This window comes from Diadema antillarum, unplaced genomic scaffold (assembly GCF_040938485.1).
Source record: "Diadema antillarum isolate AM-2024a unplaced genomic scaffold, OU_Dant_1.0 seq00001334_RagTag, whole genome shotgun sequence".
Classification (NCBI taxonomy): Eukaryota; Metazoa; Echinodermata; class Echinoidea; order Diadematoida; family Diadematidae; genus Diadema; species Diadema antillarum.
In genome coordinates, this window is record NW_027272104.1 from 411,611 (window position 1) to 431,401 (window position 19,791).

A 19,791-nucleotide genomic window follows, 5' to 3' on the forward strand; every position below is an offset into this window, starting at 1 on the left:
CCCCAAAGTGCCCCACCCCCTATAGGCCCTACACACACACACACACACACACACACATTGATTTTATTCGGCCGAAAAGGGTCACGACTAATTTCTTTTGCAATGGAAGTAGTACCCATCAGAGATATCCAAAACACCAATGCCAGTTATTTTATCCTGTACGGGGCCCCAGACAGTAGCCCCAAAGTGCCCTCCTCCCCCCCCCCCCTCCCCCCCCCCCCCCCCCCCCCCACACACACACACATTGGTTTCATTCAGCTGAAAAGGGTCACGGCTGATTTCTTTTGCAATGGAAGAAGTACCCACCAGAGATATCCAAAACACCATAGCTAGTTATTTTATCCTGTACGGGGCCCCCGACAGTAGCCCCAAAGTGCCCCCTCCTCCCTACACACACACACACACACACACGCACACACATTAGTTTCATTCAGCTGAAAAGTGTCACGGGTAATTTCTTTTGCACTGGAAGAAGTACATATCAGAGATATCCAACACACCAAAGCCAGTTATTCTATCCTGTACGGGGCCCCAGACAGTAGCTCCACAGTGTCCCATCCATATACATGTGCTGTGAATCAGCTGAAAATGGTCTTACAAATTCTTTTGTAATGGAAATATCAGGGCCTACTGAGCAGAGATATCACAAACACCAAAAGCAGGTCATCTTATCCTGTATACGGGGTCCTATAGGCTACAGTAGCAAAAAACCAAAGAAATCTGCAATGGAAGCATACTTCTGTGTGGTGGACAACCGAGATGACCACATTACGAAAACCAGTCATTTCATCCTGTACTGGGCCCGGTACAGTAGCCATAAAGTGCCCCTCCCCCACATATTATGACATCATTTAGCTAAAAAGAGTCATAGTTGTTTTTCTTTTACAATCGAAGTAGGCCATAGTATACATCATGGATACCCAAAACAACAAAGCCAGTTAGGTTTTCCCAGCCAATTTCGCTATTTTGTGGGTTCATTTGATAGAAGGTTCATTCAATTTTTAGAACAACTCTCGTTATCGGACAGTCTGTCTTTCAAAATTGTAACTTGTGCGTTCAATTCAGCATTTCGATCAATGAAATTTGCACATGTGGCTTTCGAATTCGTAAAATGGGTATTCAAATTGGCTGGTACCCTACGTTAATTCAAATTCGCCTTGACTTGCCAAAAAGGGTATTTCAGTCATTCAGTTTCGCGAAAGGCGCTTAAATTCAAGACGTGTTCATTCAAATTTACATCATGCTATTTCTTTTTTTTTTAAAGGTGAGAACATTTTAACGTGTCTTTCTATGTGTCTTTTTGTTTCATCCATATAATGTTATAAAGCAGTAAAAGTATCATATTTTTTACCTAGCAATGCCTAGTTTAACCCGATTTGGTTGTTCTGAACGCCCTTTCTCTTTCATACTATATAGGCCTATACAAGTACCAGTACTGCAGACATAGAAAGAATTATAAAAAAACCATTTCAGGATCATAACCTTGACTTCCTAGAACTGGCCGACCGCTCGTAATAAAGCGCTCGTAACGGCCAGATAATTTGTGGCTTCTTGCTTCTTCGGACTCGATAAGCACATTAAAAAAAGACTGTTGTCAAAGTCTCTTAAACGAATAAGAAAACATGAAATGTTATGATGCTTACAAAACAATAACTACAATGGAAGAAAATAAGGAAAGAGGTAAAGCTTGAACATATCTGTTTAATTGACTGCAGAACATGTTAAATTAGATGCCCAGAAATCAATTTGAATGAACGAGCGCAGCATATACGTGATCACGTGACTATATCATTATGAATTTATGAATGAACGGATAGTGAAATGGTGCTTGTCTTATGAATTTCAGTTGAAAAAGTGTTATTTAGAATAAGGTTACAGGTAATGTGAATGTTTCAAAATGAATTTGAATGAAGAGATCATGACATTGAACTACCATGTCATCTAGGCTAAATTTTGCTAGATTTAATGCAGCAGTAAAGAATTGGATTAAAAGAGGTGCGAAATTGGCCCGGAAAACCTATATTATGCAGGGCCCTTGACAGGCATAGCCCCAAGGTATTCTCACCCCATATGAGTTAAGCGTTTTTAGGTAAAAAAAAGTCATGTATGCCTAATTTTCTCGGCAGTGGAAATAACAGCTGAGATACCTAAAACACAAACCCATCCAGTTATTTTTATTCTTTAAGGGGCCCCCAGCCAATAGCTGGAAAGTGCTCCCGTATCATTTTATTCTAGGTGAAAAGAATCATGGCTATAATTTCTTTTGCAATGGAAGTAGTACTCAACGAGGTATCGAAAACACCGAAACTAGTTATAGCTGTACGGGGCCTCACGGAGTGTTCCTAAAATGTTCCCACATGTGGTTTTATTTGGCTATTAAGCTCCCGTTCCACTATCAAGATCTGCATCCCGATCTATTCAATCTGTCAGATCGGGAGAGAGCGGCAAAAGTGTACGGGGACCGGGAGCATCGTAGCAGCAGCGTTTGGGTGATGGGGTTGGATCTGGCAATTTTATAGATCGGGAAGAAATTTTGAACTTGTTCAAAATTTCTTCCCCATCTCCCCATCAAGATTGACCTATTTTGAATCGTAGCTCAAACGGGGAGAGCGCAGTGACAGTGTAAATACCGTGGGATGAGCGTAACAATTCCAGGTTTTTCTGACCGTAGTAACAGCGGCACAAGAACGGGAAGTGGTCTAAACTAGACACCGACGTGTGTTACGGTCTTAAAGTGTAACTCGGTCTTAAAGTGTAACTCGATGCCTAGGCTTCTGAAAATGTGTCAGAGCGATGCGTATGCAGCGGTCGAGCACACATTTCGTTGTGCCAATCTCCCATGGGAGAGAGGCTCAGTGCCAGTGGTCCTGTACGTGGTGCAGACTCATTTACGACCAACAAGGGTGTGTGCCTGCAAACTAGCGGTATATCATGATAAATAATACATTTGTCATCATCAAGAACGTTCATTTCAATTCAATTCAATTCAATTCACTTGTTCTTCAACATGATATAAATGAAATCTTTAAAGAATACAAACTACTTAAAGGCAAAGGACCTTACCTTGTCACCAACGAAATAACAAAATTCATGTCAAACTATTACAGATTAATAACACGTACTGAAGAACGTAGGAGTTCACTAGAAAGCAATAGCTTGACATGTACTCCTCAGAGTATAACCTTTCTAAAGAAATAGATTAGAGGGCAACTGGAGAGAGGAAAAGAAAGGAAACAAACTTCTTCTTTTTTTGCACAAAGAACTAAGGAATGAAAATAATTACTACAATAACGCAGTACACCACATCTCGAGACATACGAGCACGGACAATATAAGGACAAGATGCCTGTACTTCAGAATATAATAGAAAGGGGGCTGCAGACATGAGCTATAGGTTTGATACATTAAAAGAAAAAGAACAAAATGAAGAAAAAAAGAGCAAAATCAACGATAAATAGAACAATTACGATTTTTTTTTCATAATGTATTTCTTATTTTGTTTGTAAGATTTATTAATTTTTCTTCAACATATTTTGCTGTTATGAATCAAAATCATTTTCAGCGTTCAGCGAAATCTCAGAAAATATCAGATTACTATGTATATGATTTAAAGGAAAGAAAAGAATGAATGTGCACAATAATTTTATTATCAAAATATATTGCATTACCAAAATTAATGTGCAAATAATTACATAAGAAATTATGGATTTTTTTGTATACCTTCTTCAATAATAAGAACCAAATGATAGAGCTAGGCAAATAGTATAGTTAAGTTTGAAGCTTCATGTTAGATTATGGCGGTATCCAGGCGTGTCCATGGTAGGGGGAGGTGGAATTTTCACATTTCCAGCATCTTCTTGAAAAATATAATTATGACATATACATCTCAACTAAACTTAAATTTGGGAGATAGCATCCCTGGGTAATGTTTGAAGGGGCACCAAATCCAAAGACCTCAACATACGGGACTGTTTGAACAAAATACACCCAAATCTTCTCCAGAACCAGAAGTAACAGAGCTGATGCAATGCTATATTAGAAGGTGAATGTATGAATTATTTCTTTTTATTTGCTATGTCGGATGTTCACATTTTTTACATCTTCTTGAAAAGATTTTTACTTTACATGGCAGGTAGCATCCCCAGAGTAATTCAACACCTAACACTGTATTGTTACATAAACAATGTAACAGTTTTGCTGGCTTGTAACTCTTTTTGTGGACTTTTATTTGCTCAATTTTGCCTATAGCACATTCCTGACTGTTTTACATCCCAAGATGAGGGAGGTCCTCTGTGGTTTTTCACCTTGAAACCCCAGATGGTGGCCACTGATGCAGCGAAGGATAGTGATTTCATCATTTTTATTGTCTTTCTTTTTTTTTCTGATCGGTGAGGTATCTACTGCTTGTATGGTAAAATCCTCAATTTTATTTGGAAATGCAAACTTCATTCCCCATGCTTTCACTTTTCTTTTTATTTTATCTCTGCTTTCTTTCTTGATGATTTCCTTATTTCTCATTTGCAAAGTTAGCCATGATTAATGGTGAACAAAGAAGTATGTTTTCGAAGGTGTTTGTTGATACGTTGTACCAAACAGAAACAACAATAAATGATACGAAAAGAACTGCTCACATAGGACCTGACGTGTATAGGCCTATACATATTGGTATCTGCTCCACGTAATGTGCGGTTCATTGCACATGATTGTTCTCGAAAACACCCTACAAAATATCCTGCATACAGAAATGATCATCCCTATTGTGATTATTAAGTGTACAAACATTTTGCAAGTCACTATGATAAGGAAAAGTTGTTTGGTATATCAAATACTATTGTAGAGGTTTTAACATCTACAAGTATCATATTGCTGCTTAAAGTCATACAAGACACTCGCACATCACGCGTTAACAACACACTGACACGAGACACTCAAGTTATACATAGATCAGCTACCAAACCAAATTGTGAAAAGATGGCAATTTTCACTTCTTAAAGGGAAGGTAAACCCAAAGAACAATGTGGATTGAGTGAAAGCAGCAACATTAGTAGAACACATCAGTGAAAGTTTGAGGAAAATCGGACAATCGATGCAAAAGTTATGAATTTTTAAAGTTTTGGTGTTGGAACCGCTGGATGAGGAGACTACTAGAGGATATGACGTATGAGTGGACAACAACACCAAGAAAATATAAAGAAAATTCTGCAAAAATCAATTTTTCATGAAAATTACAAATTCCATCAACTTGATATTGACATATGTTAAGGGTAGCAATTATTCCCCCTGCTTTCTGAAAGCGGTTGGTCCATTGCTCTTTCATAATTCTAGAAAAGTGAATTTTTGTTGAATTTTCTTTATATTTTCTTGGTGTTGTTGTCCACTCATACGTCATATCCTCTAGTAGTCTCCTCATCCAGCGGTTCCAACATCAAAACTTTAAAAATTCATAACTTTTGCATCGATTGTCTGATTTTCCTCAAACTTTCACTGATGTGTTCTACTAATGTTGCTGCTTTCACTCAATCCACATTGCTCTTGGGGTTTATCTTCCCTTTAAATTTAGGTTGCCAGTATGATGGTTTGCACACATACCTGTCATTCCACCCACCCCCCCCCCCCTTTCAGTGCTATTTAATCCGTCATCTCCTCATCTGTCATCCACCTCTTCATCTATAACGCCTCTTAAGAAATAAGCGCACTTCATATAATGATGGAATCTTGTAAGTAGGGAAGAAAATTATAATATTTCTTTATTTATGAAATGTCGAAATATAGGCATGCAAAATAAATGTACTTTTTCTATTCTAAAACCATAGCAAATATAAAAGTTCTGATATAAATGAGTTGGTAAGCTATGAAAATATAACGTGATTCTGCTGACAGTCGCTTATACACACTGCACAGTATACCAAATCCTTTCCGAGCAATACAGTATTAAAATGTATCTTGACATGACGTGCATCATACATAAATAAGGTTGGTCACCTCAGAGTGACAATAATATTATGTACGTTGTAAAGCGCGCAATAATCTACTTTGATAGTTGAATCGGAAGCGGAGGTGGGACATACAGTACATCTTTTTCCGAACAATAGACCGGTTTATTTATTTATGCATCCAATAATGTACGAATAACGCTTTTCCTGAGACTATGGAATGATCTGTTGTTGTTGTTTCTTATCACCATTTGTAAGTCTGGCATTCAGTTCGCATACAGCTGTTACCCCGTCACCCCTGCGAGGGTTATCATTATCATCATTATAGCACGTTCATGTTTACTCATTTCAGCAGTGTTGTCCGACAAGCGTAATGTCAGCAAATTAACGTGAACCTGTTCCACTCACGTATTAGTATTCACATAATATAAGACACATTTAATGATATATAGGTACATGTGTATCCCAATTTGAATTCAACTTGTCGTTATACTCATAATGTTTTCAGTGGTATTCTTTTTCACAATGTCCAATGTCCAATCGAGGGCAGTCACCTCAGCTACTTACCAGTCCTTCAGATTAGCTACAATTTCAATCTACATTCTGATCCGACCAGTCCTGTATACCCCCGTGTATATCCCTGTGTATATTATACTCCTCCTTGTTTTGTAACAGTGCACGTGAACTGTTTTCACATTTTTTTTCCCCTCATTTTTCTGCCTGTCATGTAACATGACGCATTTGTTTTCTCTCTTATTCTGTAAGTCAATGCCGGGTGTAACTTGACGGTCGTTAGCCTGCCTTGGTTGCACGAAAATTCAACCACCCAGTAAAAACTGAATTGTATGTGTGCTTAAACAGCCTTAGCATTTTTCTTGCTGATTTTTTCAACACATGCCTATGAAATACTTGTCTGTCCCACCTTCGCCTTCTTCACCCTCCTCATCAAAACACTCTGTTTGTTTGATTATTTTTTGCTCCTTTTACACGCGAGTGCGTTTAATTCCATTATTTTTCCCATCTTGTCAATCATTACAAATTAAACTGTAGTTTTTGTACACATGCAATCAGTGCGTTGAACACCGGGAGGGGGTGGAATCGGGAGCGAGGGTGAGATATACAGAATGAATTTACAGATTTTTTTTTTTCATCCTACAAATCAATAATTTTTTTAGACAACATTCATAACTATTTCCTACAAACAGCAAATCTGTTCAAATTCGGGAGCTATTTCTATGTCCGTTTACATGCTTTGTACTGGTCCAGTCAAAGTTCTCCTACAGACTTTGACTGATTGTGTGTACGCTTTCTACCTATGTTGTTTATGTAATTTATGTTCTTTTCCTATGCTGTTTATGTATTTTATGTTTTTGTTTATGTTGCCAGAAATCTATCTCCATGTGAATTTGCCTACTCGCTGTACTATCCGTGAACCCGGGGCTGTTAGTGCTTCCCTTGTGCCATTATATTTCATTCCTTTACAAACTCGTCAGTTGACATGCCTTCATATACTTTATGACTCTCCTTATGGCTAATCGACTCAATGCAGCATTTGATTCCCTTGATGATGATGAACTCTTTGATTTGTTTAGAAGCTTCCCTTCGGAATTAAGTCGTACTCAGTTACATTCGTCTGCTTTTTTTGATAATTTTATTGCCAACAATGTTAACGCATCTTCAAAAGATTTATATAATGCTTTTGATTTTGAACATGACTTAACTCCAACTCCTTCTAAGTATGTCACTGTTGATCAATTCAAAGATTTTACAAAGAGTTTTTCACAATGCACTTTTTCTATGTTACATCTGAATATAAGGAGTATTAATAAACATTTTGATGAATTACAGATATTATTAGATAACCAAAATAAACATCAAATTTCAGTGATAGGCTTATCTGAAACATGGTTATCATCTGATGATAATTTGCCGTATGCATTAAATGGTTATGATTTTATTGTCAATAACAGAGGGAACAGGACGGGTGGTGGAGTTGCGTTATATTTATCTCAAAAATTTGAATATGGTGTTTGTGATGAATTCAATATTATGAATGATACTTTAGAGTCCCTGTTTGTGGAAATAATCATTCCGCAAAGTAAAAATATTATGATTGGTATTGTTTATAGACCCCCAAGTTCAAGTCCTAAAGATTTTCTGGATTGTATATCAAACTTATTAAAAAAACCCCATTTTATTAATAAAAATATTTTCATAATGGGTGATTTTAACATTGATTTGGTTAAGAATGATGATAATACATCTCAAGAATTTCTTGAAATGTTTTTGTCAGCTTCTTTTTTGCCATTAATTTCGAAGCCAACTCGTGTTACAAATCATTCCGCCACCCTCCTTGATAATATTTTTACTAATTCCGTGCAGATTTTAAATTCTTCCATAATTTTATCTGATATTACTGATCATTTCCCCATTATAGCATGTTTTGACCTTAAACATTGTGTTGATAAGTTTCATTCTTTTTCATCCAGACGTAGAGCTACACCAGAAAATTTGGCTAGTCTTGGTGCTAACCTAGACAGGGTTGATTGGTCTAGTGTTTATGATAATGATGATATAAATGTATCGTTTGAGAATTTTTCAGGGATAGTTAATAGACATTTAGATGAATATATTCCCAGATTAAAAGAAAAGTCAGTTAATTATAAAACGTCCCCCAAATTACCATGGATTACAAAATCTCTTCTTCGTTCAATAAATAGGAAAAATAGGTTATATTATAAATTCAAAATGAAAAAAACTGAGAAGTTAAAATATAAATACACTTCGTATAAAAATATTTTAACGAAGATTATACGATTGGAAAAGAGAAAATATTATATGATTCAGTTAGAAAAATATAAACATGATATGAAAAATACATGGAAGGTGTTGAAGCAGGCTATGAATATATCAAAAAAGAAATCAGAAATTATAAAAATAAGACATGATAATAAAGTTTTTGAAGATCCTAATGATATAGTCAATATTTTTAACTCTTATTTTTCAATGATTGGAGAGAATTTGGCAGAAAAAATACCGCAGTCAAATATACATTTTTCTGAATTTTTAGGTCAATCCAATTCCAGTTCTATTTTTTTTGTTCCAACAACAAAATATGAAATAATAGATATTGTTACCGCAATGAATAACAAGCGAAGTGCCGGTCATGACGATATCAGTAATTTTATTTTAAAGGGGATTATATCTTCAATTGCAGACCCACTTTCATATATTTTCAATAAATCCTTATCAAGTGGTGTTTTTCCTGATTTTATGAAAATAGCTAAGGTTTTCCCTTTATTCAAAAAAGGAGATGATTCTGATATATGTAATTATAGACCTATTTCTTTGCTTTCATCTCTATCTAAAATATTGGAAAAATTGATATTTACAAGAACAATTAATTTTTTGAATTTGCATAATGTTTTTACAAATTCTCAATTTGGGTTCCGTCAGAAACATAGCACCATTCATGCTCTTTTAAAGTTTATTGACCACGCTGCGCACACTATTGATAATCATTCTCATCTTATTGGTATCTTCCTGGACTTCTCCAAGGCCTTCGATACAATTAATCATGAAATATTACTTTATTAACTGTCTCATTATGGAATACGCGGGAAGGCCTTGGAGTGGTTCAGGAGTTACCTACAAAACCGAAAACAATATGTATCTCTGAACGAGTACAGCTCGAGTTTAGAATTCATTAAATGTGGCGTCCCACAGGGTAGTTTATTAGGACCTTTACTTTTTATCATTTATATTAATGACTTTTGTAGATCATCTGACATACTCTCATTTATACTTTTTGCTGACGATTCAAATATTTTCTTTTCTCACCAAAATCCAGATACTCTTGTACGCATAGTTAATTCTGAATTGAAAAAAGTAACTCAGTGGATAAGAGCTAATAAATTATCTCTTAATCTTCAGAAAACTAAGTACATGTTTTTTAGTAATTCTTTAGAAGATTTAGACACAGGTATTGTTCTTGATAACACTTTGTTAGAACGAGTTCCTCATATAAAATTCCTTGGTATCACAGTGGATGATAAACTTTCGTGGAGGCCGCATATTACTAACATTAGTACAATAATTTCACGCAATATTGGTATTATTAATAGACTCAAGTTTTATATTCCATTGTCCTCTTTGTTGACGTTGTATTTTTCTCTAATTTTACCTTATCTTAATTACGGACTCCTAGCGTGGGGTAGTGCCCATCAAAACTTACTAGATAAATTACTTTTGTTACAAAAAAAGGTTATTCGTATTATTTGTGGCGTCCCGCCACGTTCCCATACAGAGCCATTATTTATTAAACATGAGATTTTGAAAATTAAAGATTTGTATTCTTTTCAACTTGGTCAGTTTATGTTTAATTACAATGTAAATGCACTTCCCAGTATTTTTAATTCAATGTTCCCACGGAACCAGTCTTTTCATGATTATCCCACTAGACAATCTAATGAGTTTCATTTACCCCTCCTGAGAACTTTATTGGCTCAGAATACATTTATATACACTGGTCCTAGATTTTGGAACTCACTGAGCTGTGAAATAAAAAATTCCCCATCTTTGTATTCTTTTAAGCGCAAGTTGAAACTTTTTTTATTAAATCCTCCCTGACATGTTTTTTTTCCATTAACAGCTATAGTTTTTGTTAACCTCAGAGTTCATCATCCACCCACCAATCATCCAAACACTGAATTTATTATTACGTAAAGAAGTAGCCATTACAATCCTTGCTCAGCTGCATGCAGCACCAACTCTATGAAGCACATTCTCTACCATCCTCTGTTCCATTTCCCTTATTCAGCGTGTAGGTATTCTCTCATTCTCTCTTTTCTTCTTTCTTTCCTTCCATACTTTTCATCTATTCTGGCAAGTTGTGTCATGTTGTTGCGTTTCTTCTGTTTTGTCCCGTCCTGTCGTATATTATATTCGTCACAAGTGTTTGTAAATAAGTAATTTATAGGTTTTATGAGTGGTTCACAATCTACAAGCTTTGCTTTTTAGTGGACCTCTCTATTCTTTCTTCCTTTTTTTTCAACTGAAGCATGACTTTGTATTATTTTTTTTTGCCAGTATGCGCTCCTATGTTTATTGATACCATTTATTGATTAAGACAAATGTTCTTTGTTTATGATGTAAAACCTGATTTATCTTGTGTTATGTTTTTGTTGAAAAAGAAAAAAGAAGAATGAAAATAAATGAATTGAATTGAATTGATAGTTCAAGGGAAACATTGCACACACGTATGTTATGGAGCCCATTTCACAGTCCCCTCCTGAGCACTGTTTGGGAGGGGAGGATTGCCACACTAATTTCTTTTGAATTACACATCGACAGTATAGCGTCATATGCCATCACTGATAATGCCCTTTTCGACGATGCAATTCATATTATATGTTTCTAAATCTGCCCTCAAAGGCTCTAATGTGTAAGATTCCATTATGATTACTCAAAAGCTGAGAAAATATCTTTAGCGAATATTTATTAAGACACTGAGAACAAAAAGAGCAAAAACCCAACCTATTACAAATTCCGAATTTGCTTGTGTCTAATGGTAACAGTGAACATTTACATACAATATTTTTACACACTAATGCATCAAATAAAAAAAGGAATTATATGGAAAAACAAATACTTGCTGATAAAAAGCTGAAATACCCGTGAAATCGTGAAATAAATGATTATAGAAATGGCAAGATTGAAACCTTGTCACACTCTCAGGTACAATGACTCTCCAAAGTAGATATTTAACAAATGTTTAAATAGAAAAATTTTCATAGAGGATACTTTGGCAACTGAATGCAACTTATATTGTAAATTTTGACGATCATAGAATATGTACAGATTATTAGTTTATCTAGATACAGTCACACACTACTACAACAAATACAATACTACAGCTTGGAATACCAGAATGCTGAATAGGTCAAACTGGCAGTGGAATAGCTGCGTAATTAACATATACATGCATGTATACATCAGAAATGGCAAGATTGGGAGACTTGTTACAGTCCCAGTCAGAATGACTTCCGAGTCACAGAGGTTATTTGGCAACTGAAAACAACTCAAGTTGAACAATCATCGATATGATTATAGTCCTATGTACAATCCATTGCTTTTTATATCATTACACACTACTACAACAAGTACAAAAACTGAGTCTGGAATGCTAACGCCGAGTAGGTTGGATTTGAAATACTGCAGCTGGAATGCCAGCATCACCACTGCCTCGACACGCAAATGACTGTCCATCTTCTTGCCATTCGCCGAGCCTTTGGCTTCGCCCTCATCATCTGATTTTCTGCCTGGACGTGGTTGACACTGACACTCAAATCACGATGTAAACAGGAACAAACACCACAATAACAATACTCTGCAATTAATTTTCGAAACTTTCAAAGTGCAATTCTTATAGCAAGCGAGCGGAAGACGGAAAGAACTGGCTGATAACGTACTCAAAACCACGGATGGTGTGTGAGCAGACGACAGAAAGAACTGGCCTATAAACTTATCCAAAATCACAGGTGGCGCTCTATATGCGAGACACATTTTCAGAAGCCTAGGCACCGAGTTACACTTTAAGACCGGGTTACACTTTAAGACCTTAACAGACGTGGTCCCGCTGCTGCGCCGCTTTCTTGATCAAAGCACGACCTTCCTTTAACGACGCTCTCACTAAGTTCTCTACTCTCGTATAAAATCAAGGCCTGTTCCTACGACGCTTCATTCCTGCTTTGATAACGCTGTTGGCCGCTTTAGCCACGCTGTTCCTACGCTTTCCCAGACTCAATTACGCACGTCTTCCGCTCTCGCCGCTCTAAAATCGAACGTAACGATACGCTGGAAAATGTTTGCCAGAAGAGATCAAAAATATCGAGAAGCAAAACTGATGATAACTGACAGGTCTGAATTGGACTAGATTGTTATCATCTCAATAACCTTGAAGGTATAAATAGGGAAGTGGAGTTCTTATGCCCTGGAAAGAACATAGGAAAGAAACATCGTGAGCATGAAAGTAATTCAATCTACAAAATTTTTCTGATGAATGTAGTCCAGGAAATCAAGAAATTCATCATGACTCCATTTTAGAAATCATAGGGGACACTTCTTGGCTACTGATTGGGACCCCGTACAGGATGAAATGACTGGCTTTGGTGTTTTGAGTATCTCCGTTGTGTTCTACTTCAATAAGCCAGTCCGGGGTTCCAGTTTGAGCATGAGCAGAAAAAGGTCATTTGTACCGAGAGACAGGTTGGTTTTTAATTTCACTGAGATAAGCATCTGTATAATATGCTATGATTATTCATGGTCCTTATAAATGGTGCCTGCCAGTACATCCACCTGACAGCAAGCCTGGTATTTGGCATTGTTAACAGACAAAATAAAGGTTGTTTATGTATTCAAAACACCACAATGAAATAGATGCTTCCCAAAGTGTTGATTGACGAACCATTCTGGTCACTTCATATTCACAGGTTCATTCTTTGTTAGAATACGAGTTCCATAAATTGCTATGTTGGGCAAGCTGCTGCATTATGTCGCTTTGAATTGAGTGAAGTGCCTAACCAACTGAGAAAATGAAAGGTCATTTGTTTGTACCCATGTGCACATGAGCTATCTCCGAACTGGCTTATTGCAAAAGAAATTGGCCATGACTCTTTTTACAACTCCAGTAGGGCAATTTTGGGCTGCTGTCTGTGGCCAAATGTTGGAAGAAAAACTGGCTTTCGTGTTCTGCATATCTCAGTTGTGTGCCACTTCCATCTCACAAGAAAATAGTCATGACATTTTGCTGAAAACCATTTGGGACACTTCTGGGCTAATGTCTCGAGACCAGTGGCCCGTTGCATAAAACTTACCATTGAATTTCAATGGTAACTACCGTAAAAATTAGGCATCACAGCCAATCATCAACAAGGATTATAAAATTTACCGCTAATTTGAAGACTTACCGCTCGAAATGAGCGGTAAGTCCAGCGGTAAGGATTTTATGCAACAGGGCCCATGACAAGATAAAATAATTGGCTTTGTTGTTTCGTGTATCTCAGCTGTTGTGTACTACTTCCATTGCAAAACAAATTAGCCATGATAATGATGATGATGATGATGATGATGATTATTATTATTATCATCATTATTATCATCATCATTATCATTACTACTACTATTATCATTATTATAGATAATTAAAAACAGAAGGAGGGGGATATTCAGTGGTACTATGTAAGATTGAATAACTGGCTTTGGTGTTCCGGGTATCCCTGTTGAGTACTATTTCCATTGTAATAAAATTAACCATTACTCTTAAAGATGAATACTAGTGAATACACCATATATGGGTTGAGCACCTTTGGGCAACTGTCTTTGGCCCCGTTTTTTATAGAACCTAAAAATACTGGCTTCAGTGTGTAGGGTATCACTCTTGTCTACAACTTCCATTGAAAAAGAAACTAGCCATGATTCTCTTTAAAGTCATATGGGGGTACTTCTTGTCTACTTGCAGGGGCCCCGTATTCAGCATGTACAGAATAAAATGGCCGACTTTGGTGTTTATGGGCATCTCTGTTGTGAACTTCATCTATTGAGACTGAGACTGTCATAATTTGCAACCTCATACCGGATATATGCTATACGCACATACTTTATTTGCAACTTTGCTGTACCCCAAGTACCTGGTCACTTTGGAAACTGATGCTCCTTTTGGATAATGCCGACCCCGAAGACAAGTTTCCTGAATAAAATTACACATTCAGCAGTTGTTTCACTATTTGGTGCGTGACCAATAGAAATTTGACAATTCAATTTCAATTAACACTGAAGTGTAACTGTATCCTGTACTGCTTATCAAAGTTCTGTGTTTACATCAATTACATTCGGGAACTCTATTTCCAAAATGGCGACTGACGAATCAACACAAGAATCAACACAAAGGCTGATTGAGGAGATGTTCGCGCGCTTTAAAGCAGAGAACAAGGATATGCTTCGTTCTATTCAAGCAACAATTGAGGATTCAGTCCAAAAGGAATTCTCCAAATTGCACGATCGCCTGGATGAGCAGCAAAGCAAGCTCATGGATTTGGAACGCGAGAACACAACTTTGGCGCAGGAGATCAAGAGTCTCAGGAGTATTGTTGACAGGCAGCAGAGCGAACTCGGCAATCTTCGTCACTCCTCGGATGAGCTCGAGCAATACTTGAGAAGAAACTGCCTCCAGTTCTTCGGGATCGCCGAAAGTGCAAAGGAATCCACAGATGACATTGTCTGCGACATTGTCAACAAGCGGCTGGGGGTTACCATGACAGCAAGTGACATAGACCGTTCGCATCGAATTGGGAACCCGAACAAAGCGCCCGCATCCATCAATGGACCGCACGGAATGAAACGGCCACTGTGGATCACGCAATATTATTGCATAAATTGAAATTGTATGGTTTTGATGATAAAGAAGTAAAGTGGTTCGAAAATTATTTGTGCTGTCAAAGAAAACAATTTACATGTATAAATGGCATTTCATCCTCTGTGAGAAATGTAACCTGTGGTGTACCCCAAGGCTCGCTCCTCGGGCCGCTATTATTTCTATTATATACAAATGACCTCCCTATCAAAGTACAAAAGTGTAAACTGTCTTTATATGCAGATGACACGTGTTTGTTTTATTCAAATAAGGACCCAAACGTAATATATGAAATGATGAATTATGATTTGAAGATTATTTCAAAGTGGTTGAACGTTAACAAGTTGGTTTTAAATGTTGCAAAGTGTGAAAATATGTTAATTGGTAGTAAACAAAGATTGAAGAAATGGAACAATATAAGTGGTGATTCCTCTGTGTATATAAATGACACACCTATTAAGAAAGTGAATGTTTGTAAATATTTGGGAGTTTATATTGATGAGAATTTATCATGGAATAGACATATTGAATATCTGAAATCAAAAGTAGTGAAGAATCTGTATCTATTAAAAAGAATACAATATTTCATTACTCAGAAAACAGCTGAATTATTTTACAAATCTGTCATCCAAGCTCATTTTGATTATTGTTCTGTGGTGTGGGGAAACACCAACAAAACAAATTTAGATAAGTTGCAATCTCTACAAAACCGATCCTTGAGGGCAGTGTTGAAGGTGAACCAGTTATTCCGAAGTAGATTATTGTATTCTTCATTGAAATTAGATCGATTGCAAATTCGCAGATCAAAGCATTTAGCTCAAGTTATGTATCGATGTGTTCATCATACTGCCCCACCGTATTTGAATCAACTTTTTAGAGTACGTCAATCACATTATGCCACAAGGTCGGGTGACATGCAATTGAACGTTACACGCCCTAAAATAGATTATGGTAAAAGACGTTTTGTATATAAAGGTGCTTCTTTATGGAATGATGTAGTTCGACATGTTTCTTCTGATGTTTCCATTGATACATTCAAAAAACAATTACATAAATATATAAAATAAGTATAAATATAGGATGCTTGACCGGATGGAGTTTAAGCCATTCTTTTTTTCACTCATCAATTCACAGTCAAAATATCTCAGCAATACCGATTCTCTTCTGTATTTGAAATTCAGTGTCACATGCCCTTATTTTTATTTTTTTCTCCGTTTTCTTTATGTTGTAATCTAAGGCCTGGTAGATAATGTTTTTCTTTCCTTTTCTACTTTTGTGTCTGAAACAAGCTATCATGGTGCATATACCTTGTTTCTTGCTCTTTGCATATTATGTGATGTATATCCTTGTCATACTGTACGTATAATGTTTGTATTCTTAATCTATATGTGTGGACCCCTCTGAAAACCAGCCTTTGGCTGACGAGGGTGTTCCACCCCATGAGTGGAAAATAAAAATTGAATTGAATTGAACTGAATTAGAATGACTCTTTCCAGTTAATTAAAAAAAAGTCATGTGGCATGGCCCATGGGGGCACTTAATCGTGGGCTGCTGTGTAGGGCATTGTACAGGACAGAATAGCTGGCCTTGACGTTTGGTGTATGTCAGCTGTACCAATTCAATTGCCAAAAAAGAAATAGTCCTGACCCTTTTCAGCTGAACAAAATCATATGAGATGGCATTTCTGGGCTACTGTGGTCTCCGTAAAGGACAAAATAACTGGCATTTGTGCTTTTGGTATCTTTGTTGAGTACTCCTTCCTTTGCAAACAAAGAAAGTAGCCATGACCCCTTTCAGCTGAAAAAAAAAAAAGCTTATGGGTGGGGCACATTGGGGCCATACTGTTTGGGGCCCCGTGCAGCATAGTACAACTCGCTTTGGTGCTGTGGTTATCACTTTTGCGTACTACGTCTATTGCAAAAGAAATTAGCCGTATGATTATCATGATCATAACTGGCTTTGGTGTTTTGGGTACCTTGTTTGTACTTTTTCCATCGCAAAAGAAGTTAGCCACGACTCCTTTCAAAATTAGGCTACTCAGGGGGCAAAAAACAAACCAAACCAAACCAAACAGCTACAATGGGGGGGGGGGGGGGGACACTTTGGGGCTGCTGTCTAGGGCCACGTACAGGACAAAATAACTGGATGGCATAGGTGTTTTGGATATCTCTGATGGGTACTACTTCCATTGCAAAAGAAATTAGCCGTGACCCTTTTCAGCTGAATACAATCAATGTGTGTGTGTGTGTGTGTGTGTGTGTGTGTGTGTTTATAGGGCCAATAGGGGGTGGGGCACTTTGGGGCTGCTGTCTGGGGCCCCGTACAGGATAAAATAGCTGGCATTGGTGTTTTGGTTATCTCTGATGGGTACTACTTCCATTGCAAAAGAAAAACCTTGACCCTTTTCAGCTGAATAACACAATATGGGTCGGGCCCCTTTGGGGCTACTGTCTGGGGCCCCGTACAGGATAAAATAGCTGACATTGCTGTTTTCATGATAAGTACACCCAAAGGAACAATATCCACCAACTTTTGACCCCCTTCGGCTGAATAAATCCATTTTTAGGGGCCCCTTTTTGTGGCCCCTATAGGCTTACGGTACAGGATGTGACTTGCCAGCAATTCATTTTATTGACCCTTGGCCATATCCTTATATGATGAGACCATCAAAAAGTGTGACCCTTTTCAGCTGAATAAATCCTCTGGGCCCCCGATCTAATAGTATAGATAACCACAAATAGTGATCATGAGAATAAGAATGAAATCAAGATAAGCATTCCATCAGACAAGTTGGCTTGGAACGGAGACATGCTTTCCAAGTCCTGTTTGGAATTGTTCGTAAGTAGCTGATTAGAGATTATCAAAATCGATTATAATCGTAATATTGTTGTAAAGAATTGTACTGTATTGTGTTGTATTTGATTGTATTGTATCTATTTTTCGCATAAAATCAACATTGGAATACACAAACGATAGCCAAATAGTGTCAAGTGGAATACAGTTGAATTGTTCTCAGCTGTGCCTACAGGACATTGTTGTTCTACCGAGGGGTCCAGGGAAACCATATGAACAGCGATGTTATATGCATAGAAAAGTAACTTTCGGATAACATTAAACAGGGATAATTATTACAAGCAGAAAGTGATACATGCAACAAAAATTGATAAAATCAGTACGTTACCTCCCAACCCCCCCCCCAACTTAAAAAAGCTGAAGTTGAAAATAATGTTGTTAAAGAAAATAGGGGTCTATGTTGGGTATATGGGGCCCTATGATCAATCACAGAAACACGGGAATAAGATTATTTAAGAATTTGTCAAAAACGGGTAAACTTGAACGAAACTTATCTCCTACAGGAGTCAATGAGAAAAACACATTTTGTCTGTGCGGGATTTAATCACAAACTGTACAAATACACCGTTCTCCGTGAAATCGATGCATTACGTACTACGCCAAGACTGCACACGATCGACGTACTTTCCAATTCATATTTCTCATGTTTTCTTGGTTTTTTTATTTTCAAATTTCACAGAAACTCTCTAATATTGTTTATTTCGGTATATTCAATATCTGCGAGAATTTAATAGACAGGCGGCGAAGCGTACGGTATAAAGTGTGCATTTCAACATAATGACCGAAAGTTTACAAAGAAATTACATATTCAAGATATTATGATGAAACTTCAGTTTCTGGTCGAGGTGAGGATTTAGCTTTTAACATTTTGCGAGATATTCAGAAACTACTCTATGAGATGTCAAAGAGCTTGCAATTCTAAGGGGTATCCAAAGTTTATTTGATGAAAATAGGTTTTGAAATGGCTGAGATTTCCAAAAACAAAGTGAAACAAAGAGATCCTAACAAAAGGCGTGGCCTGTATCCTTTTATCATTATCATTTTTTTGAATATGTCAGCCATTTGAAAACCAATTTTCATCAAATAAACGTTGAATCCTTCTTAAAATTAGATGCTCTTTCATATTTCATAAGAGGTTTCTCACTTAGGAATGTTAAAAACATGAATCCTCACCTCAACCAGTACTCTACAGTCCCTTTAAAATACATATTGACACGAAGATATGAGATAATGCAATATTCTTTCATTTTGGGCAATATTGTCTGGTATCTCCGTCAAGGCCAATTAATATTATATAGATATCAATAAGCAAAAAATATTTTGCCTGAGGATCTCTGTAAGGCAGAAGCACGTATGCAGTTACAATTCATTGCTGAAAAAAAAAAATCAAGATTTTCTTTTTTAAAGGAGCTAGATATAACGTATTCAGCACAAACGTGCGTTTTACCGTTTGTTATGTTATGCTATGAACAGTTACTGTTGTTTAGTTGCTGGATACTCTGATTCAAATCTTCAAAATGGTTTGGCTATTCAATCTATATTGTGTACTTCTGAAAAATTGGGACACCTCCATTGGAAACACTCACACACACAAAC

General features: G+C 36.9%; 1 protein-coding gene across 1 annotated transcript in view; it reads right to left on the bottom strand.

Annotated features, from left to right (window-relative positions):
* The window catches only part of LOC139708421 (uncharacterized), a 36,475-nt gene that overhangs the window by 6,116 nt on the left and 10,568 nt on the right, over positions 1-19,791 (bottom strand). The window lies entirely within an intron of this gene.